This window comes from Musa acuminata, chromosome BXJ2-1 (genome assembly GCF_036884655.1).
Source record: "Musa acuminata AAA Group cultivar baxijiao chromosome BXJ2-1, Cavendish_Baxijiao_AAA, whole genome shotgun sequence".
NCBI lineage: Eukaryota > Viridiplantae > Streptophyta > Magnoliopsida > Zingiberales > Musaceae > Musa > Musa acuminata.
In genome coordinates this window covers 33,989,698-34,003,311 of record NC_088338.1, presented here as the reverse complement: position 1 = coordinate 34,003,311, position 13,614 = coordinate 33,989,698, and the positions used below count along the sequence as shown (strand labels likewise).

General features: G+C 37.5%; 1 pseudogene; it reads left to right on the top strand.

The window, feature by feature from the left end:
* The first annotated feature begins 9,620 nt into the window (after positions 1-9,620).
* Positions 9,621-12,751, top strand: LOC135598242 (triacylglycerol lipase SDP1-like; annotated as a pseudogene).
* The last annotated feature ends 863 nt before the right edge of the window (positions 12,752-13,614 follow it).

Genomic DNA, 13,614 nt, shown 5'->3' with positions numbered 1-13,614 from the left:
ATGGTGAATAGTATAGAAAATATCAAAACAATAAAATAAAAATATTATAAATATCCATTAGGGTGGTCATTCAATGGTTTTAATAAAAATTTCATAGTTTTTTTTACTAGCCCTTGAATTAAATATACTATTTTGATTTTACCCAAAAAATAGTATACCTGATGCCAAGGCTTAGGTTTTAAGAGTGAATTTTTATCATAGGTTTCTCACCTATTTAGAAGTTCAACTATTAAAAAATATTTCATTGATCTATCATATTTTGATGTAAATAAAATAAAAAAATAAAAAAAATTACACACTATTTAGATGCTGAATAAATTAGAATAATATCAAAAAATCTCTAAAATAGAAAAATGGGCATAAATGTCAATCTAGGTGAAATCCAAAGATTTTAACTAATTCTTATATCAGTTACACTATTTTTTTGTCTCATCCAAAAAATAATATATCTAATTTCAATTCCTGCCTTTTATGGACCAAATTTTTTGTTATCAATTTGTTACCTATTTATAAGTTCAAATATTAAAAATATTGCAAGGATCCATCATATTTGGTAGAAATAAAAAAATTAGAGAAATTAGAAGAAAAAAAAAAGACTCTTTAGATGGTGAATAACATGTTACGAAATGGAGTCGGCACTAAAAGGGAGAGTGAATTAGTGCAACGGTAAAAATTATGTCGGTTCAAAACTTCATTGCAATTAAATTCGTTTATGACGAAAACCGTTTCGTAAATATCTTAACTTGAAACATGTTTGTAAATGTATTGAAACATATTCGTAAATATCTTAACTTAAAACATGTTCGTAAAGGTAAATTGCTCAAAGTAAAATGCAAACCAGATTTTAGAGTGGTTCAATCGTTGTGACCTACATCCACTTCGCCGATTCTTTTTTCGTCGAGGCCACCGGCATCCACTATCAATCTTCCTTTAATAGGCGAAGATCAACCTCCTTCTTACACCCCTCTTTTCCTTTTCATAGGTTTAGGAGTTAACCTTTACAAGCACACACTCCTCCTAAACAGAATTCTAAACTTAGACTATAGGAGGGGATTTCTCTAGTGATTGCAATAACATTTTCTCACTTTTAAATACTCTGTACTTGTGTCTTTTAACCAAGGATGAGTTTGGGCTACCATCACCTGTGTTGGGCGGTACCACCGCCTATGTTAAGGCGGTTCTACCACCAATGCTAGTCTAACACTGACACTACATTGGGTGGTACCACCGTTTGGCACCCTGCCAGGGGCGGTATCATCGCCCAAACTAGCGGTACCACCGCCTGACACAATCTCAAAGACTGTGCCATGACGGTGCTACTTCTTGGGTCATTGTTTGGACCTTTCATTAGGCCCAACACAGTCCTTACATTAGCCCAACTAGCCCCTAATTGGGTTGGCCCAAATCCAATCTCAATTACGTGCTAACTACAAATTCTAAGACATTTCCTAAGCTAAACAAGTCCGTAAGTCTAGTTTCTTCCAGTGAGCTTCCGGCGAACTTCCGATGATCTCTCGACAATGTTCTAGCAGACTCCCGGCAAGTTTTTGGACTTGACGGCGATCTTCTTGGCGAGTTCCGTCAAGCTTCTCTAGTAAGCTCCGAGACTTCTCAGCCGGTTCCTACAGAACTTTCGACGAACGTCCGGACTTCCGACGCACTCTCGAACTCCCAACAAAATCGCGTTCTTGACTCTGGGACTTCATTTTGCTTTATGCCTTGCTATCGTAGTTAATCCTGCACATGTAAAAACACACTTCGATCTAGACAATTATTATTAAGCTTGAATCATGTTGTCTGGCATGTCATTGGTCCCTCGACGCTTCGTCCGATTCTTCGATGCATCGTCCTCTCTTGCGGCCTATTGCCCAATCGGTCAGTTGACTCTGCAACTCCGATATCCTTGGTGCAATATCCGCTCTTCTTGGCCCGATGCCCGAATCCATGGCCCGAAGCTTTCTGTCGATACGTCGACCGATCTACCGGCTCGACGTCCAATCTTCTGACATATTTTTGTTAGGAATGAGTCGGCATTAAGAGGGGGGGTGAATTAGTGCAGCGGTAAAAATTACGTCGATTTGAAAAACCTTCATACAGTAAAATCTGATTTCTACGAAAACCGTTTCGTAAAGGTAATAACTTTGAAAGTACACAGAGTGTAGGCGTAGTAAAAGCACAATAAGAAGGAGAGGCAGTTCGCTTATAAAAGTAAATTGCAAGAAGTAAAGGCAAACAGGATTTTTATAGTGGTTTGGTCGTCGTGACCTACATCCACTTCGCCGATTCCTCTTCCGTCGAGGCCACCAGCATCCACTATCGATCTTCTTTTAATAGGCGAAGATCAACCTCCTTCTTACACTTCTCTTCTCCTTTTCACAGGTTTAGAAGTCAACCTTTACAAGCACATACTCCTCCTAAACAGAATTCTAAACTTAGACTATAGAAGGAGATTTCTTTAGTGATTGCAACAACGTTTTCTCACTTTTAAATACTCTGTGCTTGTATTGTTAACCAAGGATGAGAGGGGTATTTATAGGCTTCAAGTTGATTCAAACTTGGAGCCTAAAAAGGTCTCATCCTAGGTTTCCTGGGTACTAGCGGTACCACCGCCATTCCTAGGCGGTACTACCGCCGTAGGATCTGGTACTGGGTGGTACCACCGCCAAATAGGGGCAGTACCATTGCCCAGGAATCCTAGGGTGCTATTCCCTATGCGGTGCCACCGTCGGCCAAGGTTTCAACACCTTGGTTGGGCCTTGAATCCAGCCCAAACCAGTCCAACTTGGGGCCCAGTTGGCCTCTAACAGAGTTGATGGGATTACCTCCCAATCCCAACTCTAATTATGTGCTAACTATGATTCCTAAGACATATTCTAAGCAAGATAAGTCTGATTTCTTCATGCGAGCTTCCGACGATCTTTCCGGTGAACTTCCGACGATTTCTCGGCAATGTTCCAGCGGACTTCTGGCTAGCTCCTGGACTTCACGATGATCTTCTTAGTGAGTTCCGACAAGCTTCTTTCGCAAGCTCCTGGACTTCTCGGTTGGTTCCAACAGAACTTCCGACGAACTCTTGAACTCCCAACAAAATCGCGTTCTTGACTCTGGGACTTCATTTTGCTTTATGCCTTGCTATCGTAGTTAATCCTGCACACACAAAAATATACTTCGATCTAGACAATTATTACTAAGCATGAATCATGTTGTCCGACATGTCATCAGTCCATCGATGCTTCATTCGATTCTTTGGCGCATCGTCCTTTCTTGCGGCCTATTGCCCAATCGGCCAGTTGACTCCCGCAACTCCGATATCTTTAGCGCAATATCCGCTCTTCTTGGCTCGATGCCCGAATCCATGGCCTGAAGCCTTCTATCGATACGTCGACCGATCCTCCAGTCTGATGTCCAATCTTCTGACACGTTTTCCTCTAGCCCAACATGATTCTTCCTGCTTTAATTATCTCTCCCTGATCGAAGCATCCTGTGTCACTCAAAACGTAGATTAAATCATAAACACTTATCAATTGGTTTCATCATCAAAATTCGAGATTCAATAGTTTTCCCCCGGCCCAACATGATTCTTCTTACTTTAATTGTCTCATCCTGATCGAAGCATCCTACATCACTCAAAACGTAGATCAAATCATAAACATTTATCAATTGGTTTCATCATCAAAATCCGAGATTCAACATAACATAGAATATATAAAAAAATAAAAAAAAAATAAAAAATATTATAAATGGTTCAATTCAACGATTAACTAAAAGTCTACCTTTTTTTTAATCAAAATAACTCGTATGAATATTTATGACACCTTTTCTGTTTTAGAGAATTTTTTGCTATTTTTCTAAAGTTATTCACGTGAATAGTATTTTTTATTTCTCTATTTTTTTTTTTATTTTCATCAAAATATGATGGATCATTTCAATGTTTTTTAATATTTGAGCTTTTAAATAGGTAAGAAACCTATATATATATGTATATATATATATGTATATATGTATACATATATATATGTATAAATATATATGTATATATGTATATATGTATATATGTATATACATATATGTATATACATATATGTATATACATATATATACATATATATATACATATACATATGCATATATATACATATATATATATTTATATATACATGTATATATGTATATATACATATATACATGTATATATACATATATATACATATACATATGCATATATATACATATACATATTTATATATACATGTATACATGTATATATACATGTATATATATATATATATATCAAAATTTTTGGAAGATTTGTCAAAAATTAAGGCTCTCTATAAAAATTTTGAAAGTTGGAGTGCTCAGCCAAAATTTCTGAATGTTTGCCGAAAATTCGTCTAATATTTTATATCTAATTGACCGGCCAGACTTGTGATCATCAACTGTCCTCGTCGTCTGATCATTGAGTGAAGGGCTCAGATTCGATTACCATCTGGGGTCCACCATCTACCTTCCATTCTCTCCATCGTTGTTTCCTTTCAATTTTTCTGGGACGTGCATCTCGTCTCCCTCCCGCTTGTTTACGTCCACGTCACTATCCTCCTGCCCTTTCAGCTGCCGTACGCCTTCCTTTTTCTTTTTTTTCTCTCTCTCTCTCCCCCTTCCGCCGTCCTCTACAGCGCGTGGCCCTTCCACATCGCTTATTTGTCCATCGTAACCAGTCCAATATTAAGGTGGGAGAATCATTACATCAAGAAGAAAAAAATGGATTAAAAATCTATAGAAGAATAAGTCAAATTGGTTATTGATTCTTGAAAGGGTTTCTTGAAAGAGAATGATTCATGAATACAATTAATATAATGTATCTTTGGGGACTATATAAACCTCATATGTTGGGTCATGAGTGTAATAGAGTTTTTGAAATTATAAAAGTGTTTTTTGAGAGAAATATAGAAGATTGAAGCTTGTCATACTCTTCCTCTATTTGATATCTCTATCCTCTCTTCCTATCAACATCAACATTTGGTATTAGAGCCAAGTTATGGCCTCTTCCTCAAGTGTCATCCAACTCCTGATCCCCAGATTGACAAAAGAAAATTATGACATATGGTGCATCCAAATGAAGGTTCTTCTAGGCTCCCAAGATGTATGGGAGTTTGTAGAAGATGGATTTGCTGAACCAAGTCTAGCAGAAGAAGGAGCAATGAATGCAGAAGGAAGAAAACAACTCAAAGAAAGAAGGAAGAAGGAGAAAAAGGCTTTGTTCACGATCTACCAAGGCCTTGATGATACAATGTTCGAGATCATCGCTCCAGCAAATACTTCAAAGGAGGCTTGGGAAATGCTTCAAAGAGGATTCGGTGGTGTTGATAAGGTAAAGAAACTTCGTCTACAAGTTTTACGAGCCGAGTTTGAGAAATTACAACAAGGTACTTCTGAAATCATTTCTGATTACTTCTCAAAAATCATTTCTATTGTTCATCAAATGAGACGAAATGGTGAACAAGTAAATGATCAGAGAGTAATAGAAAAAATATTGAGATCTCTAGATCCGAAATTTGATTTTATTGCTGTTGCGATCGAAGAATCTAAAGATTTGGAAAAAATGTCTTTATAAGAACTTATGGGTTCCCTTCAAGTTCATGAACAAAGGATTACAAAAAGAGGAGAAGACAAAACTATGGAGCAAGCATTACAAACGAAGCTTATTCTTGAAAATAAATGAGAATCAAATTCTCAAAGAGGAAGAGGACGAGGACAAAGAGGAAGAGGAGGCAGAAATCAGACCAATCAAGAATCTCCGAACATTGAAGGTGGTGGAGAAAATTCTAGCCAAAGAGGCCGAGGTTATGGTCGAGGACGTGGCCGAGGCCGTGGACGTGGCAGAAACTCTAAAAGGTCCGAAATACAATATTATGTTTGCAAAAGGTATGGACATTATTCTTATGAATGTTATTATAATCCTAACAATCAAGGTGATAAGGCAAATTTTGTTGAGGAAGAAAAGAACATAAATCAAGTTTTATTAATGAGTTATGATAATTTGAAAGATGATCAATCTATGACATGGTATCTAGATACAGGAGCTTCAAATCACGTGTGGCATCAAAGAGCTATTTTCAAAAATAGATACAAGCTATTCCGGGAACATTACATTTGACGATTTATCTCAAAGACCAGTAAGAGGCAAAGGTAAAATTCTCCTTGAACTTAATAATGGCAAGGAAGTATGCATTTCAGATGTTTATTATGTTCCTGATATGAAAAATAATATTTTAAGCTTGGGACAATTACTTGAAAAATGTTATGAAATTGAGATGAAAGATATGGCTCTCTCAATTCGTGATAAGAATAAAACACTGATATCACATGTGAAAATGGCACAGAATAAAATGTTTCCTCGATATTTAAGTATTTTTGATCAACCAAATTGTTTTAAAGCTGATATTGAGGATATCTCTATACTTTGGCATCTTAGATATGCTCACTTAAATTTTGAGGCTTTGAAACTTCTAGAGAAGTATAATATGGTGACAGGAATGCCAAAAATTGATCGCCTAGCAAAACTGTGTGAAGTATGTGTCATGGGTAAGCAAGAAAGAAAGCCTTTCAAAGTGAGAAGGACAAAAAGAGCATGGAATCGACTTGATCTGGTACACTCAGATGTTTGTGGCCCTATCAATCCAGTATCACTTGGAGGAAGCAGGTATTTTCTTACCTTCACTAATGATCATAGTGGAAAAACTTGGGTTTATATGTTAAAAGAAAAGAAAGAAATTTTAAGCAAATTCAAAGAATTTAAGGATTTGGTTGAAAGACAAAGTTGTTGTAAGATTAAATGTTTAAGAACGGATAGGGGTGGTGAATATATATCAAATGAATTTGAAAGTTTTTGTAGAAATAATGGAATTCTACATCAATTCACCATGCTATACACACCTCAACAAAATGGTATCTCAGAAAGAAAAAATAGGACTATCCTTAATATGGTCCGATGTATGTTAAAGGAAAGAAAAATTCCGAAAGAATTTTGGGGTGATGCTGTTGCTTGTGCAGTTTATTTGCTTAACAGGTTTCCGACAAAGCGAATTGGTAATGTTACACCAGAAGAAGCATGGAGCTTACAAAAACCAAGAGTTGATCATTTGAGGATTTTTGGAAGTGTTGCATTTGCCAAGATACCAGAAGAGAAGAGAACAAAATTGGAGGATAAAAGTCAAAAATGCATTTTGCTAGGTTATCTAAAGAATTCCAGTTGTTACAAACTCTATAATCCTATCACAAATAAAATTGTGATGTCAAGAGATGTTGAGTTTGATGAACAACAGATTTGGAACTGGAAAAATGATGAGCAGCATAAAAAAGCTATAGCTTCAGAAGAAGATGATATAATACAAGCAAGCACCGAAATGGCTTTGCTAGAATCATCACCTAGATCAGCTAGGTCACATGATTCAAGAAGTCCAATTATAAGAAGGATAAGACCGATTCAGGACCTATATGATGTGACTCGAAGGATTGATACTAACAATGATGAACTTTCTTTATTTTGTCTTTTTGCAGGATATGATTCATTAACCTTCGAAGATGCTTATAGAGATGAAAAATGGCGACAAGCTATGAATGAAGAGATTCATGCAATTAACAAAAATAATACATGGGAGCTTACTACACTTCCAGAAGACCACCAAGCTATCGGTGTTAAGTGGATTTTCAAAACAAAAAGAAATGCAAAAGGAGAGGTGGAGAAATACAAGGCCAGATTGGTTGCGAAGGGATATAAACAACAATATGGGATTGATTATGAAGAAGTATTTGCGCCAGTTGCTCGATTGGAGACAGTAAGATTACTTATCTCTCTAGCAGCTCAAATGAAATGGAAGATTTTATAAATGGATGTCAAATCAGCATTTCTTAATGGAGTTCTTGAAGAAGAGGTATATATTCAACAACCCCCTGGTTTTATTATTCAAGAACAAGAGGATAAAGTATATAAGTTAAAAAGAGCTCTTTATGGGCTTAAACAAGCCCCACGAGCATGGAATTCTCGAATAGATACTTATTTTATTCAAAATGATTTTTCTAAATGTCCACATGAACATGCTCTCTATACAAAATCTAACTCTAATGGAGATATCTTGTTTATATGCCTGTACGTAGATGATTTAATATTTACAGGCAATAGTAGCTCCATGATTATAGATTTTAAGCACTCTATGAAAAAGGAGTTTGAGATGACCGACTTGGGCTTAATGACTTATTTCCTTGGTATCGAAGTTATACAAGATAATGAAGTAATTTTTATCTCACAAGAAAATTATGCAAAGGAGGTTTTAAAGAAATTTTCCATGGAAGATTGTCATCCTACAGATACACCTGTTGAATATGCCACTAAGTTGACCAAGGAAGGTGAAGGTAAATATATTAATCCAACTTATTATAAAAGTCTAGCTGGATGTTTAAGGTATTTGACATGCACTCGACCTAATATACTATTTGGAGTTGGTTTAATAAGTAGATTTATGGAAGTTCCAAAGACATCACATTTAAATATCGCTAAAAGAATTTTGCGATATATCAAAGGTACAATTGAGTATGGAATGTTCTATTCATCATCTAAAAAGTTGGAGCTCATTGGATATAGTGATAGTGATTGGGCTGGAAGCTACGATGATCGGAAGAGTACAACTGGATTTGTATTTTATTTTGGTGAAGCTACATTCACTTGGTTTTCAAAAAAGCAACGAATCGTTGCTCTATCAAGTTGTGAAGCAGAATATATAGCAGCTTCTTCTAGTGTTTGTCATGCAATATGGTTAAGAAGATTACTCCAAGAACTTCATATGCCACAGGAGAAGTCAACCAAGATTTATGTTGATAACAAATCAGCTATTGCCTTAGCCAAGAATCCAGTCTATCATGAAAGATCGAAGCATATTGATACAAGATTTCATTTCATAAGAGATCATATCAAAAATAAAGAAGTGGAGATACATCATGTCAAGATAAGTGAACAAGTGGCTGATATACTCACAAAACCTCTTAAATTTGAAATATTTCAACAACTTCGAAGAAAACTTGACATGCTGGATGGAACAAGTTTAAGAGGGGAGAATGTTGGAATTAAACTTGTTCAAGTGTCATAAAAAGGTTCATTGCATCAAGTGGGAGAATCATTATATCAAGAAGAAAAAATGGATTAAAAGTCTATAGAAGGATAAGTCAAATTGGTTATTGGTTCTTGAAAGGATTTCTTGAAAGAGAATGATTCATCTTGAATACAATTAATATAATATATCTTTGGGGACTAGTTTAATATAATGATTCATCTTGAATACAATTAATATAATATAAATTTGAAATATTTCAACAACTTCGAAGAAAACTTAGCATGCTGGATGGAACAAGTTTAAGAGAGGAGAATGTTGAAATTAAACTTGTTCAAGTGTCATAAAAAGGTTCATTAAACCCCATATGTTTGGTCATGAGTGTAATAGAGTTTCTGAAATTATAAAAATATTTTTTAAGAGAAATATAGAAGATTGAAGCTTATCCTACTCTTCCTCTATTTGATATCTCTATCCTCTCTTCCTATCGATATCAACACAATCCTCCCTCCTCCCAACTATGCTTCTCTAAGACCAAACCAAGACTAGCAAGACCAAACCATGGACATCACGAACGAGGCGACTGTCGACGCGTTCTCGATCAGCCCGTCGACCATCGTGGGGCGCACGATCGCCCTCCGCGTCCTGCTCTGCGGTTCCCTCCGTCGCCTCCGACGACATCTAGTGCGGCTCCTGCGCGTCGCTCTCCGCCGCCTCCCTGGCGACGCGAAGCTGCCCCTGCTCGTCGCCTTCCTCCGCCCCCGCCACGCTCTGGGCATCCTCGCCCTGGTCTCCCTCGCGGCCTTCGCCCTGCGCCGCTTCGCCAACGAGCGCCCCCGGACGGAGTCGGCGAACCGGCGCAAGTTCTGGCGTGACGCGATGGGCAACGCCATTACCTTCGAGGAGTGGTTGCACGCCGCCAAGATTCTCGACGAGGAAACGACGACCAAGATAAACGAGGGCGAGCTCTACGAGGAGGAGCTCATCCGGAACAAGCTGCAGGAGCTACGCCACCGCCGTCAGCAGGTCTCGCCGCGGGACATCATCTGCGGTATGCGTGCTGACCTGATCAGGAATGTGGGTAACATGTGCAACCCGGAGCTCCACAGGGGCAGGCTGCAGGTATCGAATCCTATCTCCTTGCTGTTTCTGTTTCCTCTTGTTGTGTCTCCGTGTTTCAATTTGTTCCAATCTATTATTTCATGTTACCGTATAAAAATCCCTATTTAGCTAATCGTAGATATCACATTATTTTATCGACTGTAGATATCAATTATCCATGTTTCTTGTACTCTCTAAAGCTAGTATTTATCTCCTTGAATTTGGAACTCAATTCAATCCGATTGCTTGTTTTTCAGGTACCCACACTCGTAAAGGAATATATTGATGAGGTCTCAACTCAACTAAAAATGGCTTGTGACTCAGTTCCCGATGAGTGGCCCTTGGAAGAGAGGCTTGCATTCGTGCACGAGACAAGACATGCTTTCGGTAGGACAGCTTTGCTCCTGAGCGGAGGTGCTTCGTTGGGTGCTTTCCATGCAGGTGTAGTGAAAACGCTAGCGGAACATAAGCTATTGCAGGGTCATGTGTGATGTCGTAGGAACAATGTCCCCGCCTAAGCTCGACAGTTTCCTTGAAGATTCATGGTATTCGTTGCAGTTCTTTGACCAGTTGGGTGGGATATTTGCAGTGGTTAACAGGATCATGAGACGCGGTGCGGTTCATGATATTAGGCAATTGCAGAAGCTTTTGAGGCATCTCACAAGCAATCTAACGTTTCAGGAGGCTTATGACATGACCGGTCGTGTCCTTTGTATCACAGTTTGCTCTGCCAGAAAGCATGAGCCGCCGCGGTGTCTTAACTATTTGACGTCTCCTCATGTTGTGATATGGAGTGCTGTTAATGCTTCCTGTGCGTTTCCTGGCCTCTTCGAGGCGCAGGAGCTGATGGCAAAGGATAGATTTGGAGAAATCAGACCTTATCATGCACCCTTCTCGCTGAGCTCTGAGGACAAGCCTGAAGCTTCAGCTCGTCGCTGGAGAGATGGAAGCTTGGAGAGTGATTTGCCCATGATTCAGGTTCAGGAATTATTCAACGTTAATCATTTCATCGTCATCGTCAGTCAAGCCAATCCTCACATAGCCCCATTGTTGAGGCTAAAAGAAATTGTCAGAGTATATGGCGGAAACTTTGCTGCCAAGGTCTATGATTTAACCCATCTATCTATAGCCATCATTGTCTATGCTTTTTCTTTCTTTTGTCTATCTTGTAACTATACTTTTCCACTAGATCACCAACGTCATTATATATATATATATATATATATATATATATATATATATATATATATATATATATATATATATATATATATCATGACACCACCGCTTGATTACTCTTTCGCAAGCAATGGATGCATGATTTCCTTGTACATATTTCTGGACAGAAATCCTCTGCACTTCATTCATCAACCTCATATGATTATTCCCTGCGTAGCTCGCTCGACTTACTGAAATGGAGCTTAAATATCGATATCAATTTCTTGTTGGGTGGCATTGGGAGGGTGGCGTTACTGTTGTTATTGATAGAAGATAAGATTTCTTCAATTATACGAGAAAATTTTTCTATTCTGTTGAGAAAAATCTTTCCTTTTAATCTATATAAATAGAAAATGGATATGTTAATGTATTCAAGCGAAGCTTCTTCACTTCTTCGATAAAACTTCTTTAATAATTATTCTTATCTTCTATTATTTTCATCAGTTATGCCAGTGACCCTTTCTCAGGTAAAATTTTAGCTCTTATTCCTTTGTGAATTTGTCATGTTTCTTACGCTGGTTCGCAAAAGTTGACACAAAATCTTTATTGATTTCCATTATCAGTATTTAAAAATTGTACAAAACCCATCTTGCTTGGAGCTCCAAATGGCTTCTAACCAAGGCAGAAGATGCACATGGGAGAAGCTTCCTGCTATGAAGGCAAATTGTGCCATTGAACTTGCACTCGATGAGTGCATCCTTCTTCTTGACCATAAACGCAGGCTCAAGAGATACGCTGAAAGAGCGTCTGCATCCCAAGGTCACACGGATTCTGTCCGGCTCGGTGCCTCGAGGAGAATCCCTTCGTGGAATTGCATTGCGAGGGAGAACTCGGCAGGCTCGCTTGAAGAAGACGTACTTGCGGATGCTGCCGCTTTGATCCACCATGGAACTGCTACTGTTGGACAGTTGAGTCACCGTCCTCGTCGTCGACAAAGCATGCATGATGGAAGTGACGGTGAGTCAGAAACTAACCTCTAATGAGGACAGCTTCTGCTGGTAACTTCATTAATCTTGTGTAGAATCACGAGACTGATACCAAATGCAGCAGATCTCAATTGAGGGAAAAAAGAGACTGATGCTGTAATACCATGTTCCAGCTCTACGGTGGGTCGCGAGGTAGTGGGGATCCTTACTATGACAGCTCCTTAGTAATCATCCCTGATCGAAGGAAGAGAGCAACAAAATTCCCACTTGCTGCTTCCACAAAGTATTGTGATATCTAAATCAGATCTTTTGCACCTTGAAAAGATTCGTCATAGGATTGTGTTTAATGCTATAAAGAAGGATACACTTGTTGCACATAAGAACAGCGACGCGGAACAGCAGTAAGATTCATTTAGAGAAGCAGATGCAGAGGACATGCAAATAAAAATTTATTTTAGGATTAGTGAGTATTTTTAAGAGTTTTAATTATATTCAAATTAGTTGGAAGAGTCCTTATTAAATTGAAATTTTTTGTGAATTAGGGTTTGTGTCTTAAGGTTTTGGTGAGAGAAAAATCAAGACACTTCCATTGTTCGAGATGATCTTTAGGGTTTTTAAAGAGGGTTGAGATAAAAGATCTTCGGGTGATATTTGAGTGAGGATAATTCAAGGGTCTTGTAATTGATATTTTATATTGTAGAATTTAATTTTTCCTATAGATTTACTGAACCATATTAATCTTGTGTAAATTTTTTGGTGTTAGATTTTTTTTTTAATTCCTCTCTTTTCCCAATAAAGTGGTAAAGCCTAAAAGATCCGATAACTAGATATTTAATAAGGATATCATCGTTTATTTCATTTTGGTTTACTACGGAGAAATTTAATAAAAAATAGTTTTATCCTAAGATTTTCTTGTTCAATATGACTTAATAAGAACATTGAAGAGACAAGTAAACAAGCTAAATAAGATGAGTGATGAAGATTGAGAGGTGCTTGTGGTAAAGTACAAGAGCACTATTCATTTATGCATATTATTAATGATAACTCCACTACGATTATTTCGAAAAAATAAGAAAGATTTTATCTGGCTAAAAGGTTAACTAACAAAATTATATTTGAAGCAAAAGTTATATAGACAAATGATAGAGAAAGGTGGAGACTTGATAAAGCATTTAAATGAATATTAGATCAACCGAAGAAAGTTGATGTGAAGATTGATAAAGAAGAAAAGGCACTGTTAATTCTTATATTGCTTGTTGACTCCTATA